Raw genomic sequence first — 10408 nt, forward strand, 5'->3', positions numbered from 1 at the left:
ACTCTTGTTACTTCTTGATCGATTTTTACACGCTATATAGGCGAACTTGTCCGTTCCCGGTTTCCCGGGAATTACAGCAGTTTCAGGAATGAAAAATGTCCGGGGAGCCCGGGATTGGATTCCCTAGTACTTACAGAGGACCTCCAAGTTATCATGCCAAAACTTTTTTTTTTTTTTTGCTTCTCCTACCTTTGCACCTTTCAAATTCTATTTTGCTTCTGGTATCAATCCACTCATTCACGGTCTTTCGATACATAACCACGCAGTTACTTTCTTACCAGCAACAGATTTCAGGGCCAAAGCTGTATTCTTTTGGTGCCTGAATGGGTACTTCAACAGACCAGTCTTCTGGCAGAATAACCACCTTCGCCACATTCCGTTCTACGTCACCGTCACAACTACCAATCCAGTGCTACCATTCGCTACAGTCTTCTCTATTCCTCCCTTCGTCTTCTGGAGCTTTGAATCCACAGCCGCCCTCTGTAGCCTAAAAAAAGAACCACATCATTACTCGCCATATTTGAGGTATAAGATCAAATAAAATCATCCTTCCAAATTGTCATAAAATGTAACATTCTTTTAATCTGCTATGAAATTCTGATTGTCTTAAATCGAGCTCATCAGTTAACAATCAGACGGGTTTGTTTCTTTTTTGCGTCTCTTTTTTTTCTGTCCGTACCATAACTTATCTTTGTTTCCTGTGATAATACATTATTTCTCACGCTGATCACCAGTCCTGGTGCATCTGAACTCCCGTATCTTCGTTGATTCATTTTTTTAGGGAGAATTCCCTTTCGTTTGACTGAATGTCGACAACAACCGTAACTCTGTGCTTCGGTGGCTTTTCACAAAGTCGAAACCCGATAGCCGATACGACGACAGTCCCTTCATTCCCTAAATTGCGCAGTCACAAACGCCGTTGATTGCGGAAGGCTATTGGCTACTCTATACTAGACTCATTATGGGCGGATCAAAAGGCGGGATTGTCGCTTGCAGCAAATCATATTGTGGTAATTCAGACCTTCGACGAATGAGATTATTGTTACTCTATGACAATCAAAAACTCACATGTCCAATTATCAAGTTGTCTGTAACAAAACGTTTCACAGTTTGTGATCCCCACAAACATAGAATAAGTAGGCGCCTCATGACCAGCAGAATCGTACGTTAACGTCGCCGCCATATTGCGAGTGGCACTGCTGTGGAGTGAAGTAATGGATAAGATGCCTCACACATGTTTTTCTTGGGATTGTACAAACCGCTGTACGCTCCAAACCAGATCCTGGGGGATTACATTTCATAGGTAAGGCTGAACAATTGTTTTGATTATATTTGGCATTAGAAAATCCCGTTTTATATTATTTACTTTAGCTACGCCAGGCTAAGCTAGCAAAGCTATGCATTTATGTGCTCAAGTGAGCCTCCAAACAACGTTTTGGCTAAACGTATTTAGTTACTAACTATATAGATTGTTGTTATCTGTTGACATTTCTCAAACTTGATGATGTTTTTTCTCAAGGAGCACATTGAGGAAACACAGTTTGAAATTGACAACCATCATTTTATGCTCATGTCTTTAGTTGTGTCTGTCTTCCACAAATTAAGGCTGCACCATATTGCCAGACGTACTACGGAAGTGTATTACTGCCACGACATAATAAAAAAAATATGCTCACTATCACGTTATAACGTGAAAATATTACATTATAACGTGAAAACATCACGTTAAAACGAGAAATCGTATCATGTGATAACGTGAAAATATAAGATTATAACGTGAAAACATCACGTTAAAACGACAAATAGTATCACGTTAAAACGTGATACTATTTCACATAATTACGTGATAAAGTTTCATGTTATAACGTGAAACTTTTTTGGTTATCCAGTGAGGAGTGCACGTCTGCAAATGAAACGGCTCATTTACACGACTTGATCAAATTCTACTTTATGCTTGGGGTCAGACATGGAGAGATTCTGCTCCTGCTGACTAAGGTGGATGGTTTTGTAATAAGTATGCGTACACTGAGAAGAATTTTAAAAGACATGGGGCTTTACAGAAGAAAGAATCAGTCCGACATTTTGGAGGTAGCATTATTTCTCATTGACCAGCTGGAAGGGCACGGAAGGCTTCATGGATACAAGCTACACCATCTCAGCTGCATTCAAGCTGGGCATGTTGTGACCCAAACCACGGTGAGGCATTTAATAAAGTTTCTAGACCCCCGTGGTGTTGAGCAAAGACGGAGGAATCGACTGATGCGACGCGTGTACATTAATCCTGGACCTAATTTTATGTGGCATGTTGACTCTTATGACAAACTAAAGCCGTTTGGAATATGTATAAATGGAGCGATTGATGGTTTTCCAAGGCTCATGATATGGCTTCATGCTTATTCAACAAACAGCGATTTTACGTTTTAACGTGATACTATTTGTCGTTTTAACGTGATGTTTTCACGATATAATCTTATATTTTCACGTTATCACATGATACGATTTCTCGTTTTAACGTGATGTTTTCACGTTATAATGTAATATTTTCACGTTATAACGTGATAGTGAGCATATTTTTTTATTATGTCGTGGCAGTAATACGCTTCCGTACCAGACTGAATACTCTCAAATTACAGGATTTGAGTGAGCGAGAGGGAGTGTAAGTCTGTAGGAGATTTGGGAGCTTTAAATGTTAAGAGAGGTATTGTATTCTGTAGTTAACAAGGAGCCATTGAAGTTGAGAGAGAATAAATGTAGTATGTTCAGAGGATTAGATAAAACAGCAGGTTATTGTAAGCTGTAAGCGATTCCTGGGATGCCAGATAGAATAGCATTACAGTACTTCAGTACTGTGTTGCGTAAGAACAGGACGAAGTCTAGAAATGTTTCGGAGATGGAAGAAGGCAGCCAGAGAAATGTTACTTCTATGAGAGCAATTATTTAATAATGATATGCCTAATTCTAATTATTATTATTTCGTAATTGCCATTATTAGTGTATAAATGGATATAAATAATTGCATGTAAACGATTTGCTAAAATCTGTTGTATGTAAACGATACTGTTTTAAACGTTATCATCAGAAAACTCGGTTTCCACGTCTACCTGTATTAGTTTAAATGGCACTTTTGCCAATCGCAATAAGGCTGACGCGCTGACATATCGTGTCGACTGGGAAACACAGTGAATGCGGTGTCTATCTATATACTGTATGTCTATGGTGATCCCTACCTGTTTGAGGTTCCGCCTTATAGAGTTACCTCTTAAATAACCTGCCGTTGTACCAAGCGAAGAAACTCCGTTAAAAGAAAAAGAGACAAAAAAAAAAAAAAAGCGCTGCGGTGATGAAACTCCATTAGGCAAAAGAAGAAGCGACGAAACTAATTGCTCTTATTTTTGCCAATGGTAGTCTAAATGGATTGTGAACGGATTTATATAGTTACATTGTACACATTTCTTTTAATGATTTTTTTAAACATTCTTGTAAAATGTGTAAAGAAAGGTATAATAATGTACAAATACAATAAGCATTGGTGAATTGTATAATCATAGTTTCATTTTACAGGATGAGCTTTAAAAAGTACTATTATTATTATTATTATGATGATGATGATGATGTATCAGTGCGTGCTCCTAATCTCTCTCCTCTCCTCTTTTATTATGAAGTGCTGCGTAATTACAAAAATACAGATCATTGAAAGTGAAAACTTTTTTTTACTTGACTTCATCTTTGATAATTTAAAAACTTTTTTAATACGTTGTTTGGGTGAGTTCATTTTTAACTGAAAAGATAGATGAACCATGTGTATATATTTCCTACAGAAGACTCCAGGATATATATATATATATATAGATATATATATAGATATAGATATAGATATATAGATATATATAGATTATATAAAGACCAATTCTTAATTAATTACTGCAGTAAAAATATAATATACAGTATATGAAAACAAATGAATGGTATGTTGTATGATTTTTGTTATACTTCTCACTAATTTCACAAATTGTTCACATCAATATGAATATAGTATAATAATAATAATAATAATATAATAAATAATGGTGCAGATAGACAAGCTTTTTCTCCTTCCTGATTACTGATTTGACTTGTTAGAGGGTTAAGTTCCTTTCCTTAATTAATATTCTTATTTTGGCTGCTCTTGTTAGGTGTTTGCCGTAGTGGATCATCTTTTTCCATATCTTCCTGTTCTGTGCATCTAGCTCCATTACATTCACTTAGGCCTTCCCCTTTTCCTCTTATCTGGCAGGTCTATTCTTAGCATCCTTTTCCCAATATACCCAGCATCTCTCCTCTGCACCTGTCCAAACCAACTATACACCCATTACATTATTGCTTCCTTTCATAACTTTAGTGCAACATTTAAGGTTTAAGGTTTCTTTATTTAGTCATATTTACACAAGAAAACATGAAATTTGCCTTCTCAGTTGCATCTAAAAACAGACAGAATGAAATAAAACAGACAAATAGAAACAAGAAAGGTTAAGGTATGGCAGTTAGATAATACATATTCACACAAAAAGGGGGCACAGGATATATATCAAAACCTTAATCATTATCTCCGATATTTCTTATTGAAAAGTCGTATGGCACCAGGAAGAAAGGAGATCCTGGAGGACTTTGTGTGGGTTTTCAAAGTGACTATCCTTCCTGATTTACTGAACTTTCGTTCTACATGTAATGGATGTGTGTCATTAGTTGAGATGATTTCCAGTTTCTTTAACATTGCCCTCTGACACAAACTAGTCAAATCATCAACATCAGCCCCAATAACTTTAGCAGTATACTTCATAATCTGCTGGAGCTTTTTTGAGTTTTGGTTTGTCAGACTATTAAACCATGCAATTAAACTGAAAGTGATCACAGACTGGATTATACTGCGATAAAAGGACAACATGAGGTCCTTGTCTACTTTAAATAGTTTGAGTTTATGGAGGAGAAATAATCGCTGGTCGCATTTAGAGAATTTTTTTTTTTGTATTTGTATTCCAGTTAAGATTGTTATCTATGTAAGTTCCCAAGTATTTATATTCAGTCACTATTTCTGCCTCCTCTCCCAGAACTACAATAGGTGTGCATACAGATTTCTGTCTCTTAAAATCAAATATCATTTCTTTATCTCCGTTTTTATTTTATTGTAAACATTGTGATTCACTAATAAATTTACTCTAACCAATTAAAGATTCCATCCATCTTTTCTAGCCTTTTCTAGCATCTTTTCTTCTAAGAGCCACTCCTAGGTAGCATAAAACTGACAAATCTCAACTATAAGCATGGTATAGTTTAAAGTATTTCTAGGTCAGTGGTTACGAGTATGATATTTGTGATTTTTGATCCATTACTAGGATATAGCTGTCGATGGACTTCTATTATGGAAAATGTCTAATTTCTATTACAATCGAGACTATTATTACTTAAAACATTTAAACTGAAGCATACGTTTTAATATTAAAACATCTGACACAAACTATTCTTGTTAATTATGCACTTCTACTTCATGAAGTAAATCGTTATATTTCTTATGAACACCCCCAAATAGGGCGGCTTACGCTAATTCAGACTTTTTGATAACTTGTTTTTTTTTAATGATTAGTTTGTTTTACACTTCAGTGCCGTTAGTTACATTGGTGGGAAAACGTCTCACTTGAATTGCCTTGAAATTTCAATGAAGGTTTACAGACTGTCAGTACTCGTTAAAGACTTTAAGAATGGAAATGCAATGGCGATAGCGGCGCGCCCCCCGAAGGCCGTATCGCCACATAACAAACCGCCGGAAGAGGCTGGTTGTTTTTAATCCTGTTTGTAGCGACCATGGCTCCGACTGGCATAGGTGGCGTGTGCTTGGCATTTATCGCTTTGTGTAACTTTGTTTTTGTCTTCGGAACGAGTGTGGAGTTTGTCCGTTTCATCTCGTTTCGGGCGATTTATCACAATAACAACGGCGTGGCTTCACAGAGTAAAGGTAAGACGGGACCAGTTTGCAATGCAGAGAACAGAACTGGCTTTCCACAGAGTGTGACTAAATACAATTTAAACGAAACGATTTTGAGACCTAATACGTATAGAGCCTATCCGCGTGCACGACGAAGAAAAGATATGTAGAAAAATAGACGCTAGAAATGTTACTGTAGTAATTTTGCGAATGAGCGATGAAGTGCAAGGTGGCAGCTGGGTTGTGCGGTTTTTATTTTTTTGGAGTAAAAAAGTAATAACAATATGACTCTGTACTTTACATTTAAAAAGCAAAAATATTCCTCATATAAAGGGTTTCAAGCATTGTCGAGTTTTTACATTTATTAACAACTTCAGGTAAGTGCTGGTTTGCTTTAATAAAAGAACAGACAAGGGCGGGGCTGCGAGTTGCGTGCGATTCAGACGCCTCTTTACTGTTTGCGGTCAGATCGGCTTTTTTATTCGAGATTTTTCTTCGTGATAAAGGGATTTTGATTTAATGCAGGTACTTTCTTAAAATATAAAGGCTTGATGTGCATTGCAGATTTGAAGAACACGAGTGTCCTGGTATTCCATTGCAGATCATTCTAACTTGGAAAACCGATAATTTTTCTCCCTGTGCTTAAAAATTATTAAAAACCCGGCCTGATTATGCGGAGTATGGTACGCCGCGGGTTGGCTAGTACTAAATAATCTGCGATGGTTTTGTACCATCAATTTTAATAGAATTTCATGGTAGTTTTGTGCAGATGATGCCTGCCATTTCTAAATTGTAAAAGACTTTCTTGCAATGGGCAGTGCGGCACTAAATTGTATGTGACTCAGACTGACAGTCACGATATTCAGAGCCTTTTCAATTTTATTACAAGTGACATTTATTTTTTCCTTTCAGCCAGCTTGCTACAAGAATATCGTCTGGAAATTGAATGTTAATGAAAAATCAGGTAAATTTCAAACACCCATTTCTTCAACTTGTAATTCGCTTGTAGTGTTTGACTTTCACGTGTATCTTTTTTTTTTTTTTTCTTCTTTCCTTTTCCTAGGTTCAGTAGACTGTGGAATAGACATGTTGATGGTGTTTGAATATTAATTTATATGCTCTATGTAACCTTACATTTGTGTTTAGATTGTGTATGATTTCAGTACTTTTTCTCTTATTCTCTCATAGTATGCTCTTTACCCGACCACGGAGGGACCCTTTGATTTTACTGTTGGGCTTTTAAAGATGCTGATGATATATATATTTTTTTTTCTTCATGTGTGACATTCATTTAATGTGCCCTCCATTAATGACACCCCTTATAAAAATGTTTATTTTAAAAATATTTATTTCTTGATGAGGGCTTTGTTTTTCTTTGAATGAAATTGTTTCAATTGAAAGTGAGATGTTTCTAATTTGTTTAGTGCAAGGTGACATTTCTTCAGCAAACAGGTTTTTTTTTTTTGTTTGTTTTTTCTTTAACCTTTCTTACTAATTTTTACAAGGGGTGCCAACAATAGAGGAGAGCTCTGTATTTATAGTAGTGTCCAGCAGATTTGTGTATTCATAATACTCTGAAATAATTGATGTATTCTAAAAAAAACTATTGAGATAACCATGAACGAGAGTTTTTGTAGTGAACCACAGAGTAATTCTCACAGTTTGAACTCCATTCCAAAGTGTCTACTTTTATGAGAAAACAGGAGTGTTCAGACCAAAACCAGACAGCTTGCACAAAACAAACTCTTCATATGACAAATTGATGTATTTATTTCTGTGTGTCCGCCGTGTAGGAGAGCAGGCTGGCTGTGTGGCTGCAGTAGGGCAGCAGACTGAAGAACAAGTGGCTCAGGTTTATGAGGCTACAGAGATCAGCAGGGCCTCCAGGAGGACTCAGCATGAAAAACTGTTGGAGTTCATCATAAAGGGCCATTGAGCAGTTGATCACTTGCTGGTAACTTAGTTCAGATAACAAGTACAACTTTGTTATTGTAAACTATCTAGTAGTAAAGAGTTATGATGACTTTAGAGCACCAAACTCTTGTATTTGCTTGTCCAACAGGCTGTTGTATCTGAAAAGGTGTCACCTAAATGGTTTAAAAATGATGAAGATCCTAAAGGTCACCGGGTAATGACCTATATACAGTAGAAGATGAGGAGCTGACAGATGGTCTGTACAACTACCTGATGAAGTGCTGTCAAGAGCTGTAGGCACCTTTGAAAAGATCGACAGAGTTCACCTCATTCTGGATGTGCTGATGCCAGAGGCTTGTTTGGCTTCAGTGAATCTGTAAGGAGTACAGAAAGTGTCTGTGTGAGTAATGTCCTCTCTGTTTCTGTATTTGTGGTCGGCTCTTATTAAAGCTTTAGGAACCGTTGAGAGGATTTCTGTACCAGAGGCAGAAAGTCTGCTCCTTGATGGACCAGCAGACGATGAGTGGGACTTCATGTGGTGTTGGGGGGTGACGGTCCTTTCTTTTTATTTTCAGCACAATTATTCTGTTAATTGGAATACCATTTTACTTGTCGTGAATTTAGACAAGAATATAAACTAAATATATATTGTAACAAGAATGTAAGTTTAATGTCACTGTGATCTGTACAAGAAATTATTTTATAAATCCATTCACATGTACAGGCCTGACCAAAAGGGGCTCTCGGCATTTAGAAGTGCTTAGCCAAGCGTAGGACAAGATGGACAGAGACAGCTTGAGGAATGTGTAGTCAGCCTAAAGACAGGTGTATGCTGTTTTGTCCTCTGTTGGAAGTGAGCACAGGATCTTCTTTCTTTGTTTGGAAATGGACTATTTGCCTACATGGGGCTCTGTACGTGAAGAAACCAGTATAAAAGGCTTGGACAGCAGACAAACACTTCAAAGCCAATGGACGGACGGATGGGTGATATCGTCATCCATGCTGAAAAGCCTTCCAGCACAGTGGACGAAAAATGGCAGACAATATAGATCAAGATCCCACCTTGGTATTGTCATGCTATTTGGCTTCCCGTCTGTACTGGCATGTACATCATCCGTAAAGAAAGCCAAGTTATTTTCTCTTACTGTATATGATTTGTACTGCCGTATCATTATGGGAGGGATATCGCCTTTTAATATCATATCTATATAGTTTTCGGTTACTTAAAACGCAGTAATGATAAAAGAACTTATTCCAATTAGGGAGCTATTGCCCCTGAAAGGAAACGCATATAAATGTAAATATATGTTTAAAGTGAAATTTAAAATACGCATTAATACACTTGTATTGGTGAAATTATTATTATTTTTTTTGTTTTTAAAGTGAGAGAGAAGAGTTTGACAAACCTGTGCTTCCAACTGTTGCAGTACGAGGACAGACAGCATCACTAAGGCATCTCAACTTGGGATTCCATCTCAGCACCTCCTCTAATAAACATGTCACTTGCTTTATTTGTCTTTGGCCTTTTTTATTTCTGAGTGTTAAACTGACTGAGCATAATAGAGTTGTGTATATTTGATTTAACTATTGATATAAATAATAAAGGACACTTTGCTGATTAAGTTCTGTATATTTGAAATTGTCTGTGTATCTGTTTTAGCCAATTCATACCATCTGCATTTTTTTCTTTAATTTTTATAACTGTATTGTACAGTTTTATTATTTATTTTGAACATTACAAGCAAGCATGTCTATCCCCATTACATTATATATAGAAATGGGCGTGCTTCAGTATATTCTCCTATCAGTCTGTTTGTTAAAATGTACAAAAGATTAATTTTTCTTTCAGTGACCCATCATTATTGTTAATTGTAAATATTTCTTGAAATGGTTGTATGATATATACTGAATAATTATTGATAAAATTTTGGTTTTGGTAGTGACAATACTGAGTGTTTTAATTTGTGCTGACCCAATCAACTCATGTATTAACACAACTAGAATTAATCATTTTGAGCAAAGCCCCTTCTTGTACCAATATGGTCTACAAATGGCACTTTGCTGGACTCACTCGTAATCCCACAGGATAAAACAGCTTGGAAACTGAGCATCCTGATTGAGGATTTGCTGTTCATTTACAAACATAGTCTACAACAATAAGGATCTTTCTTATCTTTATGAGTCATATTTTCAATAAAACTTGCATTGTCTTTAACTGAAAATGCAGCTTTTATATATAGGAACAAAATTAAAGGATTGTATATTCTTGAGAAATGGAGAGTCAAAACTTTTGTATCTCAGTATTCTCAAACCATGACTTACAGATAAAACCTTATTATTCTAAGGTCTTGACATTAAGTGTGTGTCAGTGTTTATATATATATATATATATATATATATATATATATATATATATATTAACTGCTCAAAAAATTAAAGGAACACTTTGAAAACACATGAGAGCGCAATGGGGAAAAATCCTGCTGAATATCTCTACTGCTATGGACTGATATGGTGATGTGTTAGGAGTGAAAGGAT

At 36.2% G+C, this 10408-nt stretch overlaps 1 long non-coding RNA gene across 3 annotated transcripts; it reads left to right on the top strand.

The window, feature by feature from the left end:
• The first annotated feature begins 1271 nt into the window (after positions 1-1271).
• LOC120536759 lies at positions 1272-9510 on the top strand. Of its 3 annotated transcripts, none has more exons than XR_005635186.1 (5): positions 1272-1303; positions 6869-6920; positions 7020-7910; positions 8019-8270; positions 9254-9510. It is a non-coding gene; the product is annotated as an uncharacterized LOC120536759 (long non-coding RNA). The 3 variants fall into 3 exon arrangements; XR_005635185.1 differs by lacking the exon at positions 1272-1303 and adding an exon at positions 5810-5986 and having other exon boundaries at positions 9254-9508; XR_005635184.1 differs by lacking the exon at positions 1272-1303 and adding an exon at positions 5810-5986 and having other exon boundaries at positions 7750-7910; positions 9254-9505.
• The last annotated feature ends 898 nt before the right edge of the window (positions 9511-10408 follow it).

Source organism: Polypterus senegalus, chromosome 10, assembly GCF_016835505.1.
Source record: "Polypterus senegalus isolate Bchr_013 chromosome 10, ASM1683550v1, whole genome shotgun sequence".
In the NCBI taxonomy this organism is placed as follows: Eukaryota; Metazoa; Chordata; class Cladistia; order Polypteriformes; family Polypteridae; genus Polypterus; species Polypterus senegalus.